The sequence below is a fragment of the Amblyraja radiata genome, chromosome 38, assembly GCF_010909765.2.
Source record: "Amblyraja radiata isolate CabotCenter1 chromosome 38, sAmbRad1.1.pri, whole genome shotgun sequence".
NCBI classification, from domain to species: Eukaryota; Metazoa; Chordata; class Chondrichthyes; order Rajiformes; family Rajidae; genus Amblyraja; species Amblyraja radiata.
This window is the reverse complement of record NC_045993.1, coordinates 4187445-4201981: the sequence shown is the minus strand read 5'-3', so window position 1 is coordinate 4201981 and position 14537 is coordinate 4187445.

The following is a 14537-nucleotide window of genomic DNA, read 5'->3' as shown; positions in this document are numbered from 1 at the left end:
CAAGGAGGACTCTCTGTAACTTCTACAGGTGCACAGTAGAGAGCATGCTGACCGGTTGCATCATGGCTTGGTTCGGCAACTTGGGCGCCCTGGAGAGGAAAAGACTACAAAAAGTAGTAAACACTGCCCAGTCCATCATCGGCTCTGACCTTCCTTCCATCGAGGGGATTTATTGCAGTCGCTGCCTCAAAAAGGCTGGCAGTATCATCAAAGACCCACATCGTCCTGGCCACACACTCATCTCCCTGCTACCTTCAGGTAGAAGGTACAGGAGCCTGAAGACTGCAACGACCAGGTTCAGGAATAGCTACTTCCCCACAGCCATCAGGCTATTAAACCTGGCTCAAACAAAACTCTGATCATTAATAACCCACTATCTGTTATTTGCACTTTATCAGTTTATTTAATCATGTGTGTATATATTTATATAATGGTATATGGACACACTGATGTGTTTTGTAGTAAATGCCTACTATGTTCTGTGTGCTGAAGCAAAGCAAGAATTTCATAGTCCTATCAGGGACACATGACAATAAACTCACTTGAACTTGAAAATTCGTAAACATACCAACTCCACCTTCTCATTAAATTTTCTAATTGCCCTGTTACAAATTCCTTTATTAAGGATTCTAATATTTTCACAATATCTGACATCCCTGTAATGAATTACTCTCCTGCTGTATCTCCATTCTTGGATAACATTACTATATTTTCCATCTTCCAATCCACTGGATAGTTCCGAACTATAAAGAACTAGTTCAGGTTGATAATATTAAGTTCAATTTCTCTGGAGCCAACTCTTTTAAAGAAACAGACTAGACACTGAGGTACAGAGGGTTTATCAGTTTTTAGTCTCATTATTTTTTTCTGATCCTTTTTATTTGGTATTATCGACAACGTTGAATATTTTACTTATTGGATACTAATTAGCCGCACTCCACAATTCCTGGTCTATTATTTATGTCATATGCAAAATATTTGGTGATGAATTTCCTCATCCCTTATTAAATCTCCCCTGTCAGTGTCCCCTGACTATCCCTCTAGCTCCTCAAACTCCATTAAGTTTGCTTTCATAGAGGCATAGAGTGATACAGCGTGGAAACTGGGTCTTCGGACCAACTTCACCACACCGGCCAACATGTCATGAACATGTCACTCTCCAAATCCACAGCCTCTTTGCAAATTATGAGATACTTCTGTCAAAGAGTCATCGAACTGATACATAACCTTGTTTCTCTTCCCAAAGATGCAGCCTGACTTGCTAAGTATTTCCAGCATTTTCTGTTTTTATTTTAGATTTCCTGCACACAGTTTTGTTTTGTTTTATTTTCACGGAAGTTAACTACTTACTTGAGGTCTCAATGAAATGTTCTAATTGTTGAGACTTTGGAATTTTTTTAAATATTTGTGTCGATAATCATATCTTTATATAAAATTTTCAAGGTACCTCGGCAAACTCTGCTCCCTTATCTATTTAACTGTTTAACTGCATTTATAACTATAAGAATGTAAGCAATAATTCTAAGAGTATAAGGTGGTCAAAACTCACTTGGGCCTGTTCCACAATGAATTATCTTGTCTGATCCTGTCCTTTGACTATTTTCCTGTTTGGTCCACAAATCCTCTGCTTCCAAATATCTTTGATCATACTCGGTGAATGAGGATGCAGAGCATCTGAGATAAAGAATGTTCAAACATTTATCATCCTCTTCATTAAGAAATGTCTCATCTCATTTCCAATTTGCCAATTATTTATCTAAAAAATATATCTCATGGTTCCAGACAAGAGAAAACAACTCTCAGCATCAACCATATCAGTCTCTCTCAGATTTTGTCCTTACTCAATATCAAATAACGCAAAATATCCAGTTTCCTTTATTGTCATGTGTACAGAGGTACAGTGAAATACTTTTGTGGCATGCTATCCAGTCAATGGAAAGATAATCCAGGTCCCAGCCTTAATTAGCACAAACCTGAAAAGACAATTGAATCAAATCCTCGTGCTATGTGTCTATATATCTATTTAATTACCGCCCCCCCCCCCCCCCCCTCCTCCCCTCCCCCCTCTCCCACACACATATCAGAGTGTAGATAACCCTGCACAGAGTGATGGACAGCTTTAAAGGACCTCTTACTGGGAATTTACTCATTCTCCAATGGGCAGCTCTTCAAATGCCAAAGGTTTTCCCATGGCCGATGCTTTTCATTATTACTTCAGGTGTTCCAGTCCCTGGACACTGTGTTCACTTCACTGTCAAATTAACGAGCCTTTGTTCTTGATGCAAAACTTCTAGTCATTCTTCATCTAATTGGATCTATTCAGAGCATTATTCCCCAACTACCAGAGCTGAACCAGTCAAGGGGTCATGATTTCATTTTCAGTGGCTTCTCATCAGAAACACTTTAAAGAACAAACTGTTTGTGTCCTTGTGTTTCTTTGATGGTGTGAGATGTTTATGTAATGAGTGGAAAATCTGTGGAACAGAGACTTGGCTCAGTGATCAGTGCGAGTTTGTGGACTGGGTTCAATGCCTGTGGAGGTTAGAGGAGAGTTTTAAATACCTTTATTAACTTAGATGTTTTTATTTCTTTTCCCCATCACTGAAGTGAACAAATAAGGTGGGTGGATGAAGGACCATGCTATGATGCTCTGACTATCACTAGTAGCTGTTCGTACTTCACCCTTTTTAAAATTTTGTCGAAAAGTTTAGTTTTTTAGTTTTGCCTTTTAGTCTTTTTATGTGGGGGATGGGGGGGGGGGGGGGGAGGGGGAAGCCATTTTTTTCCAGTCCCTACTCGGTCGAGGATGCGTCCTTCCTCTGACTTTGCCCCTTTCTCGTGGCCTACTATCTGGTTTGGCGCGGCCTTTTCTGTCAGAGATCGGCCAGGGCTTCAAACTTCAGCGGCGGCGCAGCACTGAGGTACCATCACGGAGTGAGTGATGCCTTACCCGTGTCGCCGTGTTGGAGCTCCGGAGTGCTGGGACTGCCGACTTCAACATCGTGGAGCTGTGGTCTGCGGAGCTTTCAGCCGCTGTGGCGTTGACTTTATCACCGTGGAGCCTGGGATCTTTTCCCGAGGTTGCCAATGTTGGAGCTCCGCCCAGCGCGGCCTGTGGACTTCAGGAGCCGCGGTCTCCGGTAGGAAGCAGCCGTTTCGGAACTCCAAGCTGCTGAGAGTGTTCTACCGATGCCAGAGTTCCATCATTCAGGAGAGAGCTTGAAATATCGGGCTGCTGTGGCAGCGACTGCAGAGGCCTCAATAGGCCCCGACCACAGGTGAACAATGAGGAAGAGGACTGAACTTTGTTGCCTTCCCTCACAGTGGGAAACATTGATCCCGCTGTGGGGGGATGTGTTTTTTATGTTTAATGTTAAATTCTATAGTGTTGTGTTTATCTTATTTGTGTGCTGTATGGTAACTCAAATTTCACTGCACCAATTGGTGTATGTAATAATAAATGTCCTTTGTCCTTTGATTTCTGTATCAGAAGGACGAGGATTACAGATCCAGCTAGCCTTGTGGGAGGGCTAGAGAGGTCTGATCTCTCTCGCAAAGGATTAGGTACATGTGCTGAGTTCTCCTTAGCCCCCATATCCAGCCATCACATCATCTGGCCTAGCATAGGACTGTGTCAGCCTGTTTACCTGTACACATCCAGAGAGTCGGTGATTCATTCCAAGCATAGACACAATGACACAACGGTAGAGTTGATGTCTTACAGAGCCAGAGAACCGGGTTTGATCCTGACCACGGGTATTGTCTGTACGGAGTTTGTACTTTTTCCCTGTGACAATGTGGGTTCTCTCTGGGTGCTCCGATTTCCTCCCAAACTCCAAAGACGTACAGGTTTGTGGATTAATTGGCTTCTGTAAATTGTCCCTAGTGTGCAGGACAGATCTAGTGTGCACGGGGTGATTGCTGGTCGGCATGGACTCAGTGAGCTGAAGGGCCTGTTTCCATGTCGTATCTCTAAAGTCTTAAGTAAAATAACAAACTGTTAACAATTGCACAATAGAAGAACCATGAGCAAAAAAACAAAGTGCTGAAGGAATTCGTGGGTCAGACAGTAAAAGAAGTGTCCTTTTTCAACCCAATGTCCAATGTTTCAATCCAAAACATTGCCTATCCATATCCTCCAGAGATGTTGCCTGCCCCGCTGAGTTACTCCAGGACTTTGTATTTTTTGCTCAATATTCCAGCATCTGCAATTCCTTGTGTGACGTAAAAGAACAATAATAATAATAATAATAATGGATGGGATTTATATAGCGCCTTTCTAATACTCAAGGCGCTTTACATCGCATTATTAATTCACTCCTCAGTCACACTCGGTGGTGGTAAGCTACTTCTGTAGCCACAGCTGCCCTGGGGCAGACTGACGGAAGCGTGGCTGCCATTCTGCGCCTACGGCCCCTCCGACCACCACCAATCACTCACACACATTCACACACATTCACACACAGGCAAAGGTGGGTGAAGTGTCTTGCCCAAGGACACAACGACAGTATGCACTCCAAGCGGGATTCGAACCGGCCACCTTCCGGTCGCCAGCCGAACACTTAGCCCATTGTGCCATCTGTCGTTCCATGTCAAGTTCCAATTCAACCCACAAATGATGATGGAACTTTGGAATTCTCTCCCTGAAAAACTTCCCAAGGATGAAGAATAATTGAAAATGTAAAAACTAAGACATATAGATTTTGGGGAATAAGGGGATTTAGGTTTATGAAACAAAAATAGATATAGGAAAATGAAGGCATACATTTAATAGTTCCTTTTCACCATGACCCAGGGGGCTTAACACTCAAAGAAAATCCTTTAAAATCTTCTTGGAAAAAAAAAACAGCTGGAGGAACTCAGCACATCATGCAGTATCTGCGGTTGGATATGGACAGACGATGTTTCGGGTCAAGATCCTTCTTCAAGAATGTTATCTCTGCTACAACGTAGGAACAAATATATGCAGCACACACAGAGAACAGCCAAGCTCACAAGCTCTCTTCACCATGTCAGGTATCGTTAGGCAAGGAGGGAGATTGAGTTGCAAAGTCAATTGCCAAGGCAGCCCGAGTTTCACTCAAAGTTTTCATCTCGGATCCACATCTTTGGTTCTCCAAGGATTTGATATCAATCAGGGCGTCTGTGTGATGACCGCATGAATGCCTGTTATGGTTTATCCCAACATTTGAAGCAGTTGATGACCCTACACTGGAAAATGATCAGAATTACGAAATTTAAAAAAACAGAAAATGCCAGAAATTGTGACTAACATTGTGGCTGATACACTGTTTCTCTCTTTCTACACTGATGCTGCCTGACCTATTGAGCATTTCCCGTTTTTATTTCAGATTTCCAATAGTTTTGACATTGGATCAGAATTATGAGCTTTGACCTGCCTGATGATTTTCCATCTCTCCCATAGGCTGTTAAAGCTGATGGTGGTCACTGCTTCCTCCTCAGCTGACGGAAGCCAAACCAACCAGGAACCGAACCTGGCAGCCTGTGGTCCAGGCTCACATTGTGCTGTGCACTCTTCCTTAAAACCAAACACAGAATAGAGACACTAGAGACGGCAGCTATTGGATTAGCTATTACAAGATTAGTGTATGGGAATGCCACAACCCGCAGTTTCTCCTACAGGCTACACATCATCGAGAATTGATTTCCTCATCATCGCTGGGTCTAAATCTTGGAACCTCTCCACATGGAAGCATCTTCACCAGAAGGATTGCATTGGTTCAAGATGAAGGCTCACGACCACCTTCTGCAAGGCCGTTAGGGGTGACCAGTGAATGCTGGCTATGACGCGATGCTTAGATGCTGTAAAAATACACATCAGAATCAAGGAATAGAGAATTAAAGTAAAGTAAAAGCAGAGGAGTGGAGGAAATTTGAATCCGATCAGAACAATGAATGGCCCATTGTTCTTTACAAATTGTTGAAGTAGACATTCCTTCCACAGACGCTGTCTGACCCACAAAATTTCTCCAGTACAGTATGTTCAAGATTCCAGCATCTGCAGTACCTTATGTCGGGGTGGAAGATTGCAACCTTCACGTGGTCCGCCCTGTTTCGACTAATGCAATCAACTTGATGTGCACAAACGGAAGATCAAATAGAACAAGGCCAGGATTCCCCTCTTCCATACCAGGGCATCGGAAATGTCCTCGTTCTTCAGGGAACGGGGATTCCCCTCCGCCACCATAGATGAGGCTCACACCAGGGTCTCATCCATACCCCGTAACACTGCTCTCTCTCCCCATCCCCGCACTCGCAACAAGGGCAGAGTCCCTCTGGTCCTCACCTTTCACCCCACCAGCCGGCAAATACAACACATAATCCTCCGCCATTTCCGCCACCTCCAACGTGACCCCACCACTCGCCACATCTTCCCATCTCCCCCCATGTCTGCCTTCCGCAAAGACCGCTCCCTCCGCAACTCCCTCGTCAATTCTTCCCTTCCCTCCGGCACCACCCCCTCCCCGGGCACTTTCCGTTGCAACCGCAAGAAATGCAACACCTGTCCCTTCACCTCCCCCCTCGACTCCATTCAAGGACCCAAGCAGTCGTTCCAGGTGCGACAAAGGTTCACCTGTATCTCCTCCAACCTCATCTACTGCATCCGCTGCTCTAGATGTCAGCTGATTTACATCGGGGAGACCAAGCGTAGGTTGGGCGATCGTTTCGCCGAACACCTCCGCTCAGTCCGCAATAACCTACCTGAACTCCCGGTGGCTCAGCACTTCAACTCCCCCTCCCATTCCCAATCCGACCTCTCTGTCCTGGGTCTCCTCCATTGCCAGAGTGAGCAACAGCGGAAATTGGAGGAACAGCACCTCATATTCCGTCTGGGGACCTTGCGTCCGTCAGGCATTAACATTGAATTCTCCCAATTTTGCTAGCCCTTGCTGTCTCCTCCCCTTCCTTAACCCTCTAGCTGTCTCCTCCCACCCTCCCATCCGCCCGCCCTCGGGCTCCTCCTCCTCCTCCCCTTTTCCTTCTTTCTCCCCCCCCCCACCCCCCATCAATCTGAAGAAGGGTTTCGGCCCGAAACGTCGCCTATTTCCTTCGCTCCATAGATGCTGCTGCACCCGCTGAGTTTCCCCAGCAATTTTGTGTACCATCAAATAGAACAAGTTGTCCAACAACTTTAGGCTGTGCACACCACACGAAAGAAGAAGTACCTTATGTCTACAAAGGTTTTTAACCCATTTGTTGATTGTGAGGCTTTGCTGGTCAAAACATTGTAGAAACATGTAACTGCAGGTGCTGTTTTACATAAAAACACACCAAGTGCTGGAGTAACTTAGTGTGCAATTCACAAACGACGCCGGCAACTCAGCGGTATGGGTGTCTGGAAATCTGCCCAAAAATGTGGTCCCTCGCCATTCACGAACTGCGTTTTAAAAAATCAAAACATTGCCTGTCTTGCCTCCCAACTTCAGTCTGAATAAAGGCCCTGGCCAGAAACATCACTTATCCATGTCCTCCAGAGATGCTGCCTGACCTATTGAGTTATTCCAGCTAATCTATGTTTTGTTTTGTTTAGTGTACTTTAGTTTGGTTTATTGTCACGTGTCGTGAGGTACAGTGAAAAGCATTTTGGTGTGTGCTATCCAGTCAGCGGAACGACTATACGTGAATACAGTCATAAACCAGCGTCTGCAGTTCCCTGTGTCTCACAACAAAGGAAGCGACTGTTTGAAGTCTGCTTTGAAACACTCGGGACTTTGTGAGGGAATATGGAAATACAAGTTCAGCCTCTGTGTCTGCCTGAGGCTTCAACCAGAATTGATTAATTCAAAAGCTATTTACAGGGGCAAGAAAAATAGAGCAACTGGGTTATGAAACCTGCTATTTGCTGGGTTAAATATAAAAACTGTGATTAATTAAAATGCGCGTGAGGGTCCTGGATCTTGCACTATAATCATCATCACAACATTAGAGACTCCTTTCATCATGGCGATTTAAATCACCAAATTAGGAATCAACTAGTTTGTTCCACTGGAGGTGCAGCTGGTGAGCTTGCCGTCAATAGGAGGGCTGATGGTGCACTGGCCAATCCCAGCAGACATTACATCACCACCTATCTATGTTAACCATTCTCTGCCAGACCACTTGGCCCCACCTTGCCACATACAGAGACCACAGCAGACATCTTTGCAGTAAACTGCAATTAAATAAAAGCGCCACATCAACTATACAAATAGTGATTATAGACACAAAAAGCCAGAGTAACTCAGCGGGACAGGCAGCATCTCTGGAGAGGATGGTGACGTTTCGGGTCAAGACCCTTCTTCAGACTCCTGATGTGGGAGGAGTCGATGGAGAAGTGGTTGAAGCGGAGGAGAGTGTTGGTAGAGGGAAATTCGCTGGGTCTGCAGTCGAGGAAAAACTGGAAGGCTTTAATGCATTCCTGGTGGGGGATGGGGATGTAGAGTGACTGAACGTCCATTTTGTCTCGACCCGAAATGTCACCCATTCCTTCTCTCCAGAGATGCTGCCTGTCCCGCTGAGTTACTCCAGCATTTTGTGTCTTATCTTTGGTGTAAGCCAGCATCTCCAGTTTCTTCCAACACAACTATACAAACACTATTCATCTTGCACACATTTTTTATTCTCTTTCCTCGCTCTGTATGACAATGTTTTGCAGCCATGTGTGCTGCAGAGCAAATATACCTGCAAATCAGTAAAATCCAAATAGGAGAAAAATGCCAGTTTTTCCTTGGGACAAGACTGTGATGTTGGGCAGAAAAGCCACCTCTTTCTTCTCTATTCTTCTGTGATACAAAGACTCACATTCTAAGGCGGGGGTACTGTCCAGTTGGGTATGGCTGCCCTGCCCGCAGCTGTCCGTCCTTTCACTCCTTTTTTTAATTTTTAGTATGCAAAAAGTTTCGTTTGGAGGTCTAATCTTTTTTATGTGGAGGGTGGGAGGTGGGGTAAGAGGGAAACTGCATTTCTCAGTCCCTACCTGGTCGGAGAGGCGGCTTTTCTCCGAGCCGCATCTTCGCCCCGTCCTCGCGGCCTACCATCGGGACTGGAGCGGCGTTTCCTGTCGGGACCGGCCAGAACATCGGCTTCGGCGGCGGCACAGCGCTGCAGCGCCATCGCGGAGCGGGCGATGCCTTGCCCGGGTCGCCGTGCTGGAGCTCCGGAATGCTGAGTCCACCGATTGAAACATCGCGGAGCTGTGGGGTCTGTGGAGCAGCCAGCCGCGGGCGGCGGCGCTAAGTTTAAACACCGCGGAGCCTGGGATCTCTCGCCGAGATCGCCAGTGTTGGAGCTCAGACCAGCACGGCCTGTTGGCTTCGGGAGCCGCGGTCTCCGGTAAGGAAGCGGCCGTTCCAGGTATTCCAAGCCGCTGAGAGGGTTCTCCCAACGCCAGAGCACTATCATCTGGCGAGAGGGCCTGAAACATCGAGCCGCCATAGCGGCGACTGCGGAGGCCTCAATGGGCCCGACTATGGGTGAACAAGAGGAAGAGGACTGGACTTTGTGCCTTCTCACACTGGGAACCATTGTGGGGGGGATGTTTTTATGTTTAATGTTAAATTCTTCTTTAATGTTGTGTTGTATTCTTATTAGTGTGCTGCAATGGCAACTCGAATTTCACTACACCAATTGGTGTATGTGACAATAAATGAACCTTTGAACCTTCGACTAGAAAGAAATGAGATAATGTTAACCTGCCTGCCATGCAGATTCTGAAGAAGAGTCTCGACCCGAAACGTCATCTATTCCTTCTCTCCAGAAATGCTGCCTGTCCCGCTGAGTTACTCCAGCTTTTTGTGTCTACCTTCGTGCCATACAGAATACTTGGTATTCCTTCGTTAAATTTCAGAACTTTGTTATAGCTGAAATTAGCTTTTTATTCCCAGATGATCATAATCAGGTTCATCTCACACAATTTTAGTTATCAAAATTATGTTTTTTTCTCAATTAATCTGCAGATGCTGGAAATCTGAAACAAAGAGCTACACAAGAGACTGCAGATGCTGGAATCTTGAGCACAAAACACTCTGCTGGAAGAGTCCTGACCCAAAATGTTACCTATCCAGTGGTGGACTGGCCAGGGTGTCAGCTTGCCCGATGGCAAGTGGGCCCCTGATGAAGTGGGCCCCCTATATCAAGTGGGCCCCTGATGAAGTGGGCCCCCTTTGTCTCCTGGCAACCAATATTTTTAGACCCAGTCCGCCACTGCCTATCCATGTTCTCCAGTGATGCTACCTCAACCGCTGAGTTACTCCAACACTTTGTGTCTTTTAAAAAAAAAAAAACAGCATCTGCAGTCTGCAGTCTGCCAGAGGAACTCACATCAGGTAGCATCTGTGGAAGGGAATGAACAATTGACGATTTGGGGCGACTCAGCCTGAAACTGCGATTGTCCATTTCCTTTCACAGTAGCAGGTCAGCAGGGCAAGTGGGCAGAGCTCCGGATATCCAAGGTCCTCTCCATGTGAGGTATGAGCTGATGGTGGGACAGGAAAAAAGCAGGATTGCTTGTCAGAACCCGGTAAACACTCAGCCTTTTCCGCTACACTGCAATGCCAGTCTGACAGTCACGCAGTTCACACGGATAGTACATCCCACAATCATCTTATGTGCAATGCAGCATCACCAAAGCAAGCAACTAAAGACATGTGGAATCAGGGGGGTGAGGGATGGTTGGGGGGGGGGGGGGGGGGAGGAATCCTTTCTCTGTCACCATATTGTGAATTTAATGGACAAACACTCCCCGCATTTCTCTAGGTTAAATTAAGGAATTTTCAATTTAATAAATGGGTTAATCATTTAAAAAAACAAAATGGCCAACGGTACAGAAAATAGGGACGATACATTTCTGCCAGTTTAAGATAATAATGTTGCTATCACATAGTATATTCTGCTTTATTTGTGCTAAAATGGAATCTGGATACTATTTATAGCATTTTGCAAAATAAGGGGGCTGAAATATCTGGTGCAGGCAGGGTTTTATCCTGGTTTAATTCTCCCAGGGGCTGGGCTGATTGCTCAGTGAACAAGCCGCCAGTCCTTGGCGGATGAAACCGGATTGATCCAGTCTCAGCCAGCTGGCTCTACACAAATTCCTCACGGGCTGCATGCAAAATCCGGACCGGAGTACAGCAACTTCCTCATTGCACCATAAACACGCATCTGCCTGCAAAAGCGACCCATCCCCCACCCTTCCCTACCCATCCCCCACCGCTGCACCAAGCTCAGCGACTGACTTGCGTAAACATAGAGTTCTTGTGCAACTGTTGTGCAGTTCACCATTTTAATATGTGCCACATGGAATTTCACACTGTTTTAACAAGCTACAGCCAACAGCCAAAGACATAGAGATAACCAAACGCCTGTGTATACTTATAGTCTTTAACAAGAACAAATACACAAATGAACAATGAGAAGAATTGTCACAGTGACTGTTTTATTTTTGGTTTTGCTTGTGTTGGCATCTGTAGAGTTTTATCTGCAGGACTGAATTGTGTTTATACACTTTTATAAACAGGTTTAACCAGTGTAGTTAGTTCCAATATCCCTGACAAATCACTAACACTCCACCCTTTCTTTCACACCCCTACTTTATTCACAAAATGTTATGTATACAGTCAATAACTGTAATTGCAGAGGGTGTTATACGGAGAATAGGCTGCATTAATCTGGGATATGAGTAACTCTGCCAAAGAGATATTTCTGCTTTCTCTGATACAAAGGGTACCTTTGTACTGCAACAAAGAAAGATTCTGTTGAGGTGGTGGGGATATTGAGCTGGGCTCAGGAATTAACAGCTCAGCAAAGCTCTGAGATAAGGCAGCAGAGGATCCAGAAAGAGCTCGCTCTGATCTGAGAACAAAAGAGCAGCCACAGTTGCTGTCTCATCTCCATTTTATTCCTAATAATTCCGGAACCACCGAAAGCCATGATGCATACACGAAGAACTCCTGTCACCAACTATTTATTGCCGACACCTCAGCTGCCATCTTAACCAGTGAGTTATTACCGTGTGCTGCGGATTTCGGAGATGTGACTGGAATTTGTGGCAAAGGTCAGATAATCTGTTCAATGGCTGCAGTTTCTGGTTCCTGCGAGTCTGTCAGATTGGCCTGCATATTATCCCACTGTCAGCCCAGAGCAATAAAGGCAAGCTGGAAGCACTTCTGTCCTGACTTTAAATTGCTGATTATCCTGCAGGATTGCAGCAATGCTATTAGCGTATGATACACAGAACATTTTACCCTATCACATACATGCAATGGTGTTACTGTATAATGAATCAAGCCATGCGATACATTATTTCACAGCAATATCATTACTGAATGACAGATTTTTAACTATTTTACATATAGCAGTAGTAATACATATAATACAAGACGCCATGTAATTACCACTAAATATACAAATACTATTGTATAACAGTATTTATGCCATATATGTGGAATTATTACCACTTAAATTTTCATAGCAGTCTTACTTTGTACACATTGCAATTTAACATTTTCTAGAATATAGACCAGAGTAAATACTACTAAAAGACACAATATTATATTGCTGCATAACATACTGAATGGTATAATCGCTATATTGTGATACACAGCAATACTATTCGTTAATATCTTACTTCTTTAATCACACAGCATTTTATAATATGGTAATATATAAAATAAACTATATTATAATACAATATCCTTTCCATGGAAAATATTGTTCTAAAACATCAAGCATTATCTTTGTTAAAATATTTATAGAAGAATATCAATAGACAATAGAGAGTATGTGCAGGGTAGGCCAATCGGCCCTTCAAGCCAGCACCGCCATTCAATGTGGCTGATCATCCCCAATCTGTACCCCGTTCCTGCCTTCTCCCCATATCCCCTGACTCCGCTATCTTTAAGAGCCCTTCTGCATAACTTAACTTATGTATAGAGAGCAGTGCCAGTTATCTCATCTCATTAGTTTTGGTGAGTTGATGCTTTATAATCTCCCTGACAAGTCCTGCCTTACTTCTAACAAAAGTTGTCCCTTATGTTATTTTCATACTGGCCCCTTTTCTCCAGTGTAAAACTTGTTTTATTACTAACTTTCCACAGCTGTGATCAAAGATCAGAAAGGCAACAGTAACAGACATTTGTGACAGCCTTCGAAAAAGAACAGAGGCAGGTCTCATGTCCACTTTCAAACTTGCTCGCCATAACTCCCACTGTTTAAAAATCTATTCAATGTTCACTTTGAATACATTAAATGACTCCTCCAGGATAGATTCACATTCATCTGAGAGAAGAACTTCATCTTCATCTTCTCCTTCAATGGGCAATACCTTTTTCTGAAAAAGTCTCAAAGTGGTGGAGTAATTCAACGGGTCTTCTTCTTCTTTTCGAGTCCACACACATGATTTGTTGTTCAGCCAGAGCTGAACACACTTATCAGCATCTGCATACAATGGTGTCTGTCTTGTCGCTTCTTGTGCGTGGTGGTAGAAAGATTGGTGGAAACAGGGCCGCGACGTGAACGCTCTTGTAGTTTAGCATTTAGTATCATTTTTCGTAATCCAGCATCTATAGTTGCTTGCTTCTACCTTTTTCTGAAGTTGTGCTCGGTCTGTGGTGTAGAACCCCACGCAAGGTCAAAGTCCTGTCAGTTGCTACCCTGTTATTCAGTGTGCTGCACTGGGCTCCATCATTCAAGTAAGAAATTAAATTGATTGTTACTGCCTGATCTTCAAAATCATCAGAAAGCAAAATAAAAGAGATTTTGAAAGAGAGACAATAGACAATATGTGCAGGATTAGGCCATTCGGCCCTTCGAGTCAGCACCGCCATTCAATGTGATCATGGCTGATCATCCCCAATCAGTACCCCGTTCCTGCCTTCTCCCCATATCCCCTGACTGCTATCTTTAAGCGCCCTATCTGGCTCTCTCTTCAAAGCATCCAGAGAACCTGCCTCCACCGCCCTCTGAGGCAGAGAATTCCACAGACTCACAACTCTCTGCGAGAAAAAGTGTTTCCTCGTCTCCGTTCTAAATGGCTTACCCTTTATTCTTAAACTGTGGCCCCTGGTTCTGGACTCCCCCAACATCGGGAACATGTTTCCTGCCTCTAGCGTGTCCAAACCCTTAACAACCGTATATGTTTCAATAAGAACCCCTCTCATCCTTCTAAACTCCAGAGTGTACAAGCCCAGCTGCTCCATTCTCTCAGCATATGACAGTCCCGCCATTCCAGGAATTAACCTTGTAAACCTACATTGCACTCCCTCAATAGCAAGAATGTCCTTCCTCAAATTAGGCGACCAAAACTGCACACAATATTCCAGGTGTGGTCTCACTAGGGCTCTGTACAACTGCAGAAGGACCTCTTTGCTCCTATATTCGACTCCTCTTGTTATGAAGGCCAGCATGCCATTCGCTTTCTTCACTGCCTGCTGTACCTACATGCATACTTTCATAGACTGATGAACAAGGGCCCCCAGATCCCGTTGTACTTCCCCTTTTCCCAACTTGACGCCATTTAGATAATAATCTGCCTTCCTGTT